Below are 15,286 nucleotides of genomic sequence, written 5' to 3'. Positions count from 1 at the left end.
TTTCGGAAATAAACTCCTGACTTCCTTGTATTGTGGTACAAACAGATTCAATGTTGGTTATTTTATCATTCAGCAAAGTTAGAAATGATTTAATTTCGGAAAGTTCAGTATTAGAATATACCTCTGTATTAAATAAAGAGTTTATTGTATTACCTGCAGATCCCTGTCCAGATTTTGCACTCTTACACACATGCATACAACGCCATTTCTTCTTTTCATCGGAAGACATTCTATTGTAGGCCGCTTCCTTCAAACTGCATCCAAAGTGGTAGCTATTCTTGCAACCATCACATGTCACAAATCCTGATGCTGGTAGATTGCTATCACAGTAATTACACCGCGCCATTATACTTGAACTAATATATAATTATTTGAAATAAAATGAGAACTCAACAAGTAATAGAAAGTAGCGGAGTTGAAAAACACTTGTTATCTGAGAGATTATACCGTCCGTCCGCCTCGAGCGACTGACTCCCACTTAAAATTTATTCAATTTATCTGAAAATGTATCAAGGTAATTCTACATTATCTGAAGGATTTCTATGAAATGGGTTACAATGTATTTTTTACCTATTATTATTTCTATATTACATGTCTCATAAATTTCATCTTCATTAATAGCATTTATTGCTGAAGCATTGCATGCACTCCGCACAGCTGGCAGTGGACTGCTTATGATTAAATTACAACTGATGCCACTGGGGAGTTGAGTAAACATGCGCCACTTCACTGGAGAATGAATGAGAATTGATACTAGTGAAATAATAACCAGGAGGACCAGAGCCTTGTTCCCTTATCATCAGATGAGAGAGCAAGGTTCAAGAATTGAAGTAAAGAGCAGGCATCATTCAATAATAAAACAGATTCAACAATAGGTATATAATATTTATTGATAATAGTAATAAACTTTAATGAGGGAAGCTCCCGGGCTTCAATAGTAAAACGATTACAAATATTGAATATATGCCATAGAAGATGGTCAAAAAATAGGTACGGTATGCTATATAATCCAAAAATATTATTAAGATGGCATTCGGTGCCCAAAATTGAAAATTAATCCAAAGTATCTGTGAACAGAAATACAGTATTGAAAAATAGTATAAAAGTAGTAGGCCTAATATTTATTAGCAAATTGAAAAATCAGTAATGTAAGTAAAATTTGGAATATTTAAACTGTAGGCTATTGATTGATATTGAAAATAAATAGCTTAACTGAATTAGGAATGATTGAATCTGAGAATTAATGATTTGGAAACAATTGAAACTAGAAAAAATAACCTTAAAATAATCAATCAAAATGTCTAAAACTGCTTTGACTTAATGAAGTAAATTATTGAAATGAAAAAGCTTATTAAGCTTAAGTATCACCAAAGGATGATACAAAATGAGTCAAATACAACTTATGTATTAATATACAAATGCCAGTGAAAATAAGTAGTCTAAATAATAAAAATTATTTAAAATGTCTGGCAAAAATCTCTAGGCCAGCTATTAGAATAGTTCAAATGCAATGTAATAAATTTGTAGTAGGTCTGAGCAGGTAATTACAAAATGGCTGGCAAATCTCCAGGCCAGCTATGAGAATAACTATTATTCAAATTGGTAATAGAATTGTAGTAATTATAATTAGGTAAATAAGTTGATAAAAGGAACAGATACCGCCTTTCAAGTGTGCTGCCGTCCAATCTCAATGTCCAGAGAAATTTGAATATCAGGAACCAGAGTTGAATAAGGAGATTCAATGAGACTTGAAATTCAGGAACAAGGGTTTCAGCATGGATGATGTACCATGGAGAGAATAATGTAGTTTTTAAAGATGAATAATTGTTCAAAGTTGGAATGTCTCAAAATTTGTAGGCACTGATTACATGATAAATCGTGATGCACAATGTAATTCAGTATATTCAGTCCATGACCGGCAGTCGCCAGACAGACTTCGTCAAAATATAAAACAATCAAAACACAAATAACGAGAGATGGCCGCAGATAGGTTGTTTCGTGTGGCTCTGTAGATGGACTGCCTTAGTAACTCATTAAACAATCTCAAACTGGTCTACAAGTCCACTGGTCTCATCATCTCTCAATGAGTAGAGAGGGTAGTTGATGAGTTTATCTCGAACCAGCCTACAAAACTTCCCATACTCCAGCTCACAAACACAAATTGGCAGTCTGTTAAAAATTTTTAGCATCCGTAAGGGGTAGCATTCGTGTGCTTTTGATAGTCTGGAGTAGGGCAGGTCAATGTTGCCCCGTCTCCTGGTATTGTGGTGGTGCAGCTGGCCCCTCTCCTGGTAGGCATGAACCTCACTCCTTAGAAGCTGTAGGGAGCTATACATGTACTGACTGTACACTGTCAGTATTTTCAGGCGTTTGAAGATTGGCCGTCAGTGCTCCAGGTAATGCGATGACATGATGACACAAAGAACTTTCTTCTGTAGAAGGAGAATCCTTTCACAGCTACCTGCATGGCCCCACAGTACTATTCCATAGCTTATATGACTATGGAACAGCCCATGGTAGGCTGTAATTAAGTGTTTGGCAGGCACATGTTGCTTCAGTTTCTGCATCAAAAACGTCACCCTGGCCAGTTGATTGCACAGCATGCCAATATGTCGATCCCACGATAGAGTGGGGTCCATCACAAAACCCAAGAGTTTGACCTCCGCCTCACCATGAGCCTGACCACGCCTTAAGGTGCACAACAGGTTCTGTGTTTTCCCCTCATTTAGACACAGTTTGTTTGATTTAAACCACTGGCAAGCCTCTTCTACTAGAAGATTAGACTGGTCAACAGCAGTTTGGGGGTCCTCATCCTGGGCCAGCAGGGTGGTATCATCGGCAAACAATAAGGCTCTTCCATGCACACTGAAGTCGTTGATGAATACAAGGAACAACAGAGGACCAAGAATCGATCCCTGCGGCACCCCATAGATCACCTCCTTCGACCGTGATTCTGCACCATTCACCGATGTGACCTGCATTCTATTGGAGAGGTAATCCTCCATGGTTTTCAGGGGAACTCCACTTATCCCATACCTCTTCATTTTACCCAATAGTATGTCATGCGAGACACAGTCAAATGCCTTGGTCAAATCACACAAAGCAACGGAGACCGACTGCCTGCCCTCCATTGCCCCAAGAACCGACTTCACTAAATACTGCACAGCTCCCGTGGTTGATCTCCCCTGACGGAATCCATACTGGTGAGGTTGGAAGATGGAATTACTCTCAAAATACTGTAAAAGCTGAACATACATCACCGATTCCATGAGTTTGCCAAATACAGGAATTATCGAGACTGGCCTGAAATTTGACAATTCATCAGGTTCACCCTTCTTGAAGATTGGAATTGTCCTTGATGTCTTCAGCTCCTTGGGAAAAACTCCAGAATCCAAGCAGTCATTGATCAAATCACACAGTGGTACAGCTAAAACATCAACTATTGACTTCAACACCACTGTTGAGATTCCATAGATGTCAGGACTTGTTGAGCTCTTGTATCCCTTGACTATTTTTATCAGGTCTGCAGGGGAAATTCTCTCCCACTTCACAAAACTGCAAGTACTGACAGGAACATGATTCACTGCATCATCAGGTGAACCGGTGAGAGCCTCCACTATCCCAGCCACCGAGTGAATAAAGAAATTGTTGAAGTCATCAGGACTTGCACCTCCTGACAGTACAACCTTCCTGCTTTTGGAGCTGTTGATAACATTCCAGGCTGCCTTGCATGGGTTTGGAGCATTCCTAATACAACCCTCATTCCAGATGCTCTTTGAGTTGACAATATCCTGTTGATATATCTTCTTCAGTCTGAGGTAAGCTGAATAGGACTTGTTTCTATCCTCTGCAGTTACGGCATTCTTGTACATATTGTTGGCAATAATAACAAGTGTTCTAATACTAGCCAAGTCTGCTGTATACCATGACTTATCAACATGACTGAAGGGTTCATTTCTTATCCCAGTAAACCGTCTCACTCTTTTTGGGAAGAAGTCGTCAAACATACTCATGAACCTCTGGAAGAAATTACTGAAAGAAATTCTCGGATCACAATTAATGCAGAGACTCTCCCAAGCATTCCAACAAAAACAGGTAAGTTGTTTACATCAATTCTCCTATGCATGAACCTGTATTTACAGAACCATTCAGGATTGACTCTTACTGCTTTGGACAGGCCAACATCTATAAGCAGGGCCTGATGATCTGCCACAACTGGTTCAATCACTTTAACAACATAGTCCCATGAATCCAGTGTTGTTGCAACTGTATCCAAGCAAGCGGTTCCTCTAGTTGGGGCCCTGTTGCTGATGATAAGACCATAGCTCCTGAGAAGAACTGTGAATCGATTTTCCAAAACACTAGACTCCTCCAGATGTATATTAAAATCGCCACACATAACTATCTGGTACTGTAGAGCATTCAGATGACCTAGACAATCCTCCAACATGTCTAAAAAAGAATTGATATCACCATTTGGAGATCTGTACACAGTTAAAATTAATAGTGAGCAACTCGAATACAACACTGCAGACAGTTCAATGACAGAGTCTGCACTAAATCTTTTTAAATCAACAATTCTTACTTCAGACTTTAGTTTCTCCTCCACATAAACAGCAGTACCCCCACAACTCATGGTATCCCTACAGTGTATACTTGACAAACCTAGACTGCCAATACTGTGATAGAACTCAGTTTCTTGGTGCTTGAGCCAATGCTCACATATGCACAGAAAGTCAGGTGACACCTCCTCACACAGGAGTTCGAGGGACTCCAGCTTGGTGCATAGACACTGAACATTTACGAAACAGATCCGCAGGTCCTTTTTTTTGGTTGCACTTGTCACATTATTTAAGTCATTGAATTGATTGGAAGGAGAAGGTCTTGAACACATTAATTTTTCTTTTGGCCTAAAAAATGCTTGGATTTAGGTTGTGGTCGTTTCTGGAACCGGTATTCACTTACAAGTACACCTTCAGGCCATATCTCAGATTTGATAATTTTGTCCTTATTACCTACATCAACGGCTATTTCAAATGATTTGTAAGTAGGAAACTTTGATTTCACCTCCTCACACAAAATTTCACCTGAAATAAATTGTTTTACATATTCGGAAACAGCCTCACATTTAGTATCCACTGCCAACTTGGAAACAAAAATCCAGTCCTTCCTTTGGGCTGATATCAATTTGGATGTACTCGCTCCACTACCCACAATATGCTTAAGACTGTTACTCCTATTGACAGATGCATCAACACCGACCTCATTAGTAGGCTTATTTCTACCATTAGTACTGTTATTACTGCACCCACTAGGTTTTGTCAAGCCACTGCTTTCATTGGAAAGCAATACTGCATGCTTATTTTTATCTGATATATTAGTCTCAATGTTGTGCATCTTGAATTTATTTCGCTTTGTGACCACATTCCATTTTTTACCTTCTGTCACAGAAGGATTCATTGAGTTTCCTTCATGTGCTTGTATTGACTTATCAGAATTTTTAGATCTATTATTACTCCAATTTGCAACCAGCGGATTAGAATTAGTGGCATTCTTACTAATGAAACTAGATGACAAACCACTACACTCTTCAAAAGAATTCACTCTCTTATTCAAGTCAATAATTCCGGTGTTTAGTCGAGTTTCAGACTGAATTGTCTTAATGTCTTTAATTTTGTCTTGAACACTATGAACAAGAGACTGTCTTGAATCAGTTAAAATTCTACGTTGGGAGTTGTCTTCTAAATTCATGCTTAGTAATAATTCAGAGTTGTCGTCACTTACTTGTTTTGAAGATGTGTTAGTTTCTCTAACCTTTTGAACAGTATTGAATGGTACATCAATTACATTCACGTCACTTATAAAACTAATAATTTTATTTGAGTTATTTAGTTCGTCGTCAGAAATCGTGTTAACTTGAGCATCAAACTTATCTTGCATGGATTTGTTACGACATGTATTACTTGAACACGCTTGAGAATTTTTGAACTGTTCTTCCAAAACAATGTCCAATTGATCACGAAATTTTTTATTTTCAAAATCCATTACATTTAGTTTGTTTAGTATTTTGTTAACATTAATAGCAATGTTGAAAACATCTTCCGATTTCAAGTTAGAATCACGACACTGTCCTAACCTAAAGTCACAAGTCGAGCAATACCACCTCGAATGTTCACCCAATTCTTCAATTTTCTTCATGTCTGATGATGATATTTTTACACATGTGGTATGAAACCACTTATCAGCACAAAATGCTTCACACATGATTGCTGGACCGTTTTTACCAATAGATAATTTACAGAGACCACACACTGAAACATCACAACCGGCAGCCATCTTGCTTCGATCCATCAGTATGTCAATGCAGGCTAGGCTAGGCTTGCAAAAATTGAGTTCAAGTATTGAAAGTCCTGATGAAGTGAACCAAATCAATGATTTGTATGTCTTGTTGAATAAAAATATGTAAAGTTCTCAAAATAATTGATAATAATAAATATTGCTAGTTCGAATTTCAACGTGTTTGAAATCTGTAATAGGTTAGAGTTCTGAATGAGAATACTTCACCAAACATTGTTGTAGAAATTGGCAAGTAATTGTTGGAAATCACTGAGAAATGAGACACTGCTCATGAATTTCGACTTGAATACATAGGTAATTGTTCAAAAAGATTAGATGAATTAGTTAGAACCAGTTTTGCAGTCACTGAAGTTCTGAATGAGAATGTCACCAAACGATGTTGTAGAAATTGAGAAGTAATTGTTAGAAATCACTAAGAAATGAGACGCCGCTCATGAATTTCAACCTGAATACATAGGTAATTGTTCAAAAAGATTAGATGAATTAGTATCAGTTTTGCAGTCACTGAAAAGATGTATCAGGAACAACCAGGAAAAGATGCCGTAGAGTGTAGAACAAACCAGTGAACTCTATACTAACAACTATGTAAAGGTTAGTATAGAGTTCACTGGAACAAACGAGAAGCCATTGCGAAAAAGCGGCAAGAATATTTAATGACAATGGCTGTTGGGGTGGCAACAGACGGAGCGGGAAGGCGCTAAATTCAAAATTACTGAAGAATTTGCTGTGAGATTCAACAATTGCCTTTACCATAATGTTTTCACATTCAGATAGTTTCTCAGATACCAATATTGAAACGCCTTCCTCTTTGAAGGTCTCTCTTCATAGCCACCTCTAATACAGGAGTATTAAAGGTAGCTATATTTTACATGCCAACTCACAAGAATATCCTGGTATTTTGATAATTTGAATTTCATTTTCGTCTGATTTCTGTTCAGTTTCAATTGCAATATCCGGTTTTATTTCCTGCAATGTTATTATTAGCGAGTCTATTCTTGACTCAAAATGTGGGATGTGTGTTGGCAATTTTTCTTAAACTATAGAGTTTAAAACAGTTTTATCCATAACATCACTAACTTAGGGAGTTTGGCCTTGAAATTTAAGAATCATGCTCTTGTAATACACTTCGATAAATATCTTACTTGTACTGGCCACTTGTCATTCATGTTAATGACCGAATAATTTTTAGACTACAGAGTCTTCATGAAAAATTTCAAAAATTAAAATGCAAGTTTGTAACCCTATTCAGTGGTACCGTATTCATCTTGCTTACCTGTGCTTGTCATTTATTTTATTACCTTAAATTATTAAGATAGGCTACTCTTAACCGCATTGTGAACGCACCTTAAATACATTTAATTTTATTTCAAGAACAAGAGAATAAGCAGGCCTACCCGCGTTTATTCATACTTTTATAATTTTCCAAATAAGAATGCAAACTGGAAAACGTTTGGTTAAAGTACCTTAATTAAGCTATTAAAGAACTCAATGAGAAAATTCAACTGTTAATTCATCTCATATAGTTAATAGTATATAAGAAAGTGAATTAATAGTTGAGTCTTTTTTGCTCTTGGTGATGCCCACATAAAGCTCTTTCTTTGGTAATGCGAAGGGTGATGATGAGTGATGAAAAGATCTAATAAGTTTTAGGTCGATTACAAACCACCCTCTACTAAAAAAAAGCTCAATTGAATAAATATATTACAAGAGAATAAAAATAACTTATTCATTAGGTACCTACTACCTAAGAGTTCAGTAAGGTGCATTTACATGATGAAATGTTTCACCCAAAAAATAAGAGCTTCAAATCTTATGCAATATTTGATAAGACAAAAAGGTTAAATTTTATCTGTGATTTATTAAACGAGAACCAATTTAGAGTAGACGTTTTATCTCTAGTTAGATTAATCACAGTTAAAATTTAACCGGGCCTTAACTAGTAAGTTTCTTTAAAAGAACAAAGATTAAAGCTTTAAATCTTGTTCTTTTACATGATCTTTCAGACTTGTACAAGATTAAAATATCGCTACGGTAGTGACTTTACTATAAAAAGTAAGCTATTTGAATGAACATGATTTTAAGATCTTTTATTTTAATATCAGAAATTCGTAACAGTCGCTCTGCCAACTAGGCTGCTAAACCACAGAATAAGTACAGAATGGAAACTTGTAATAAATCGCCTATCTAACCAATGCTTTTTACATGACCCCAATACTAAACACGTCTCGTGACCTTGGGAAGTTCCAATCTTGGTCTTCTGATTGGCTCGTAGCAGTGAACGAGATCAATTAATCCGGATCATTAAAGTGATCCGAACCTACCATCAATACTATTACAATGCGGCGCTTCCTAACAAGATGGCGGATTTTAGCGTCAGGGTACTAGTCAAGTTTCCGTACTGTATGTATACTGTGGCTAAACCACGGAGTACATACGGTACATAGTACATAGTACAGTATTCTTCTGAACATAGTACTCAGTGACTGAACTATCGATTTTAATAAGCAACTATCGATTCTAAGGAACTATAGATATCGATATATGTATCCATGACGTCATACTTATGACGTCGTGACTCTGCTCTCCTCCATGTGAAAAAGTGTTCACCTTTCTTTTTCAGCAGCTTCTCTTTGTCTCAGAAACAGAGTAACAGCCAGCAACAGTCACAGTTATAACATAGTTATTCAAAAGTATTCTTTGAGTATGAATAGTGAGGTTCACGTTATAATGGTAGTGTACGATTTGCAATAGTGTTGCTATCCTTGTCTATCGTTCAACAAATGTGAAAGAGTTAGGGGTTAGTTTTTATTTAGGTTATATTTAATAATGTTCTATAAGGATAGGTTAGGTTTTTGCTTTAAAATTGCAATATGCTAGAAGGGGCTAGGGTCCAGGTAGAGTTATGTTTTTTGATGTTTCAAAGGTAAAAGGATAGGTTAGGGGGGTTGGGATTTTGCTTTGAACCACATGTTTGTGAACATGTTCATGAAATTAACCACATGTTTATGTTTTGTTCTAAAGATGACGAATAAATCTAATGTATCAAATGTGTAAGGGTTAGAGGTTAGGTTTTATTTAGGTTATATTTAATAATGTGTTATTAGGATAGGTTAGGTTTTTGCTTTGAAATTGCAATATGCTAGAAGGGGCTAGGTTGCAGTTAGAGTTATGTTTTTTGATGTGTCAAATGTGAAAGGATAGGTTAGGTGGTTAGGATTTTGCTTTGAAATCTAAATTATTAAATGTGAAGGGGTTAGTGGTTAGGTTTTTTTTGGATTATATTTAATAATGTTTCATAAGGTTAGGTTAGGATTTTGCTTTAAAATTGCAATATGCTAGAAAGGGCTAGGGTCCAGGTAGAATTATGCTTTTTGATATTTCAAAGGTGGAAAGATAGGTTAGGTTTTTGCTTTGGAATTGCAATATGCTGGAAGGGATTAGAGGTTTTTCAAATAGTAGTTATGTTTATTGATGTTTTGAATGTAAAAGGGGAGGTTGAGGGTTCGGTATTTGTTTTGAAATGACAATATGCTGACTTAGTTATAGTGTTTTTTAACATCAGTTAAATAACAACTGTTATATTTTATTAATTATATTTTTCAAAAGTACTCTCTCTTTTATTGAATAAAATGATAATATATTGATTATTATAATTATATTGAATTTAACGATAAATCATCATTGGATAATAATATCTTCATCAAATTTAATAGAATGACGATTGGCTCCAGTTACAGTGCTCGGTAACCATCATCACAAAGAACGTTACATTCAAAGATCTGACTGAATGGAACGGGAATAACCCGTTGCTAACGCATGCGCGATACGGTGCTGTCTGAGACAGAGAGTGGTTTGTTCTTTTTCTGTGTTTATGTTTTTGTATCAAATCTCATAATTTATTAGGTTAGGTCTAGGCTAAACTTGAAGTTGAGCTGCTCTTAGGTTCTTGTTTTTGTATTACATTTATCAGTTTTCACTTTTCAGTAACTTATTTATTACTATTTCATTATTATTTTTACTGTGTAGGCAACGCAAATACCCTATCAACACAAAATTCAGAACAATTACCTAATTTATTCATCATTGAATGTGGCATTCACATTTCCTTAATATTATGTTTTAGATTTTTATATCTTCATGATGCAAAACAAAATAATTAGATACGAAGGCCTAATTCCAATAATGTTTATCTTTTAGTTTTCATGAATGACCTATAATAGGGGTGGAAATAGTTGTCATAGAATATGAGTGAACGAGAAGAAGAACTTGAACGGTGAGCCTAATTCACTTGCACAACTTATTAATTATTATTTTTGGCTAAACGCTAAAGTGATGAACTCTTCGTATGTGAATTATTATTGAAGATAACATATCAACTCATATTTTTTTCAAATGAAAGAGGAAGAAAATTTGAGAATCTGTAGCCAGAATACAATTTTAAAAAATAGATTCAATCAATGAAAATCGCTCTTTCAAATTTTAATTTTGGCCTAACCTTCAAGGTCATCTCACGCCGACGTAGCGTAGCTTGAAATTCGTCTTCAGAAGACGTAGCCGTTGTAAGTTTATCTCCTAATAATGTCATTACCTACCTCTACTATTAGGTCTACCTGCTATATTGAAAGCTACGCTACGCTGGTGTGAATAAGGCACTATTTTACAGTTTTACTAACAAAAAGTGGTATCAGGCCATTGGAATACGACATAAGAATAATCTGTGGGTAGAATTTCCGAGAACTTGAGAAATTGCAGGAATCATAATAAAAAATATTTTGTGGTGTACCACACCCGAGAGCTATGTTTTTGTATAATTTTATATAGTACCTGCCTAAATCGATATTTGAATAGTGCAAACCGGTTCTGTAGATGACATTTACTTCTAATCCCAATAGAATTCTCATGCTTGAAGGAATCATTATTCTTTGCACATATATATTATAGGCCTATACAAGTGAATTGTTGTTTTTATTGAGCAGGATGGCTGAAGCGGAGCTTCTAAAAGAAGCGAAAGCCGGGGCAGCCAGAGCTGAGGTTGCTGGGCCAACAGGTTGGACAAAATGCCCTCTTCGTCCAACCAACAAGCGCTTCTTACAAAATACTATCCTTCAAACGATTGCAAGCAGCAACACAAACAAAGCTAAACACAAGACAGAGAATGAAGAGTCTCCAAAATCGCTCAAGAAACTAAAAATGAGCTGACATCTTGGGAACTTTTCTGTGAGTTGATTTTTTTTTTGTTTTCTTGCTAACTAATTAGTACAGTAGGATTTCCACAAATTGATATAATTAAACTTTTTGTTAAAGGATGATTAAATTTTTCCTCCTTACGCCCTTGAAACTTCCTCGGATTGAAAGCCTTCCTTCCTTATGTAAATAGTCATAGTTTTCAGAACCTTCGATTCGCATCCTATTTCTAGAATGAAGTTTCCTAGAATGAAGCTTTCTTTTGTAGAATAGAATATATATATTTATTCAACAAAAGCACAAAATATGAGCATCAGAATATCGTCATGAGAAACAAAAGAAGCCAATCACATGTACAAAAAATGAGCTAGAAGTAGAAGGTGAAATTCAAGATAATAATTTTGTCAGATAAATATATTTATATTTTTAATAAATACTATAAATTATGGAATTTCAAGTAGACTGTAGAGTTAAATGTTCTCATAACCATTAATGCTTGTATTTGAAGTGGTAATTGATGGTAGCTCACAAGTAAGTTGAAATTTTATTAATAAAGTTGAATTGTGTGTTGCTTTTGCGACTAGTTTATTTTTCCCCTTGTATTGTAACTATGTAAATCAACATGTTTAGTGTGCTGGAAAACGTTTTTGTGGCTGAAAATTAGGAGGAGACTATATCTATAAATTAGAGTAGAATATAATCCTCTGCGACGGCAGAGGACTCCTGAAAAAGAGGCCTCAACTGTCGCCTGCGCTAGGCTCTCCAGAATGGCAGACAGCACCAAAAGAATTATCATTTAATTAGTATGGATTTACCAGCAATTGAATAATATATATTATATCCCATTATTCCTTCCACATTATGAATAAGTATTGCAACTTTACAACTGAAAATATACCTTAGCTGCTTCTTCATAAAAAACGAAATTTTCAAACTCGTGAATATATTTTTGATACTTGGATGTCAAATTCTCAGTACATTATAGATGTTGAATATTATTCAAAAAATCCATATACTGTTACAAATCAATAACTTTTATTAATTTCACACATTCACATTTTACGATTTTTTGATCCATACATTGAGCTTTCCTCGTAAAAACTAAATTGATTAATTATTTCATTAATGATGTAGCTTATGGAATGAATCACACATGATTACTTTCATATGATGATAACATCATACGTCGAAATAGAATGAACATAGCTACAATCTCATATCCTACACTCGGTCATTCTGACAAATTGGCTTTCCCTCAAGCCATAAAATAAATGAATATGAAAAGGATTACAAACATAAACAAATGTAAACTAAACACACAAGATGAAACGAACGTGAACAAAACATAACACTGCATTACATGCAACACTGCTTGATAAGACTGACTTTCTTTGACTGTTTGGGTACTTAGAAATCTTTTCATTAATTTCCTTCTCTTTATTGAGTATGCATCAATTCATACATATTCTTCATTCTATAATTATTCTTATCAATTTCACTTTTCCCAATACTAGGCAATATTTCTTTTTAATTTCTTTCTAAATTCATACCTTGACTTTCTTCCATTTCCACATCTTTCCTCATTTTTTGTACATTCTCATTCCGTTCTCCAAGTTTTTCCTTAATTTCATAATTCGATTCAATTCCATTTTCCTCTCCACTATTCCATCTAACTTCCCTTTCCACCTCATCATCACCCTCTTCCTTCCTCTTTTCACCATTTCCAATGTGCAGATGACTGTGGGCTACAGATTTTAAACTTACATAACCATTAATACTTTCAAGTTCTTGATCAACAATTTTCAATAATTCTCCACTACAAGGATTTGATGAGTTATCATTATAAGGAATCAGATCAAATGCTTGTAAATTTTTAGATTGATTTTGGTATTCAAATCTAGGTTTTGAAAAATGTTCCAACTTACCATGGTTAGAAATCAACTCCGCGTCAAGACTAACTTTTTGATTGTGATTATAGTTACCACAAACTATGTTTCGAATTCTATGATACCAAAAGAGATTCTATGAAGAATTCTACGAGTTCTATGAAGATGAAAATCAACAATGAAGATGATGCATGATAATTATTATAAGAGTTAAGTGTATGGAATTGATGAAGCGGAATATGTTGGAACGGTATTGATAGTATTTTTGGATAGATTCAACTGCGCTTAACCATTAAAACACTTCTCAGTCCTTCCCAGTTCTTTAAGTCTATAATAATAATTATCGATTGATGTTGTCAGTTGGCAGAATTCATTTGTATTGGTATTGTGCAGTCTTCAAGTTCACCATGTCTGCTCATATTTCGAGAAGAGAAACGTTACCTGAGCGTCGTGACATTAGCTCAGATAATATAAATCCTTGACCAACCCCCACCTCCCCCCGCCACTGGTTGCACACAACATTATTATCGCACAAATCGATTGAGTCTCTTTAGGAAAAGGGGATTATTCATAAGTGGAGATTGTGCAAGAAGCGTGCGATGGTAATGAAAGTTCATTCGAAAAACGTCCGGTAGATGTGCAAGATCTTGCCGAGAAGAAAGGCCCATTAGAAAAGGTAACTAACCTGAAGTCATTAAATAATAGTATTTAACAATACTAGTGTTTTACAATTGACATAAATTGTATGTCTATTTCAAGTTAAAACCAAAGATATCAATAACTTTCTGAAAATCAAAATTTTGTAATAATTCCACGAAATCGGAAATAATATATCTAAAAATTATATTAGAAATGCTTTCTCATTTTCCACCTTAAAATTAATTGAGCTTCATAATTCCATACTTTCTCACCAATTTCCGATAGATTTGAAGCCATTTTTCTGGGGCGGGGAGGGGGTCGCGAATAGGGGGTCAAGTTTTTTTATTGGCGTTGTCCAATACTGCAGAATCGTTCCAAGAATCTTTCAGTTACTTTGGAATTATTTCCCCAAACGGTCTTCTTCCATTAGAAGTACCTGACGATGACTATATAACCATGGTTATATATTTAGGCTACTTTAAACTGAACTATGATGATAACTTATTGAAAACTGAATTAATGTGTTTTTCTTCGAGGTCAAACACCATCAAGTGTAAACTGTGTCAAGTGTCAAGAGCAACTTTGGTCTCTCACTTGTAATTTCTTCATGTGGTAATACAATGCACAACGATTAACATCACCAGATTGTTAGTTTCTCTCAGGTATTGACATTTTGAAGTAGGATTTTTGATGAACGAACAAAGTATGAATGTGAACACAAACGAAAATAATATCAACCTATTGTCATATTAAATGTTTGGGAATTCTTTAAAACACATAAGCTTTGTATATTTTGGAGTACGTATTTCCCAAAATGTGTTGCATTGAATACAGTACTATTCAACACCGTTACAGCTTATTCCACCTCATCAATTCTATTCATGGACATTAACATGTGACTCTCTGTTATGTTTTCCATTCCGTACGCCTTTTTGTTGTCATTCAGCAGATAACAGTTTTCTAAAGAAGCAGAACTCTGAATCTGGATGTGCGCTGAGCATCATCATTGTCCACCTGCCTAATAATAAAATTCCTTGAAACGTAATATGAATTGACTATTTCTTGAAAAGTACAGGTCAAGTCCCAAACCATGAGTCGAATATTGCACCATCAAATTCCTTTATCACTCATTCATTCAACTATCCATGTTTGGTTTAGTTCTCAGTTTCTATTCAATACAGTATCAGCTTATCTTTCTAACAGCTCTATTCCACCATACT

At 35.2% G+C, this 15,286-nt stretch overlaps 1 protein-coding gene across 4 annotated transcripts in view; it reads left to right on the top strand.

Moving 5' to 3' along the window:
- LOC111052507 (carbohydrate sulfotransferase 11) overlaps positions 1–15,286 on the top strand; it is a 98,778-nt gene that overhangs the window by 14,853 nt on the left and 68,639 nt on the right. Inside the window, exons 1-2 of one of the 4 annotated variants that reach the window (XM_039441232.1) lie at positions 10,234–10,630; positions 11,334–11,574. The gene's annotated coding sequence lies outside the window, so the exon portion shown is untranslated. Of the gene's footprint in view, positions 1–10,233; positions 10,631–11,333; positions 11,575–15,286 lie in introns of those variants that run through there. The other 3 variants (XM_039441229.1, XM_022339202.2, XM_039441231.1) reach the window with 3 other exon arrangements.

This window comes from Nilaparvata lugens, chromosome X (assembly GCF_014356525.2).
Source record: "Nilaparvata lugens isolate BPH chromosome X, ASM1435652v1, whole genome shotgun sequence".
Taxonomy (NCBI): Eukaryota; Metazoa; Arthropoda; class Insecta; order Hemiptera; family Delphacidae; genus Nilaparvata; species Nilaparvata lugens.
This window is presented reverse-complemented; position numbering and strand designations above follow the sequence as displayed.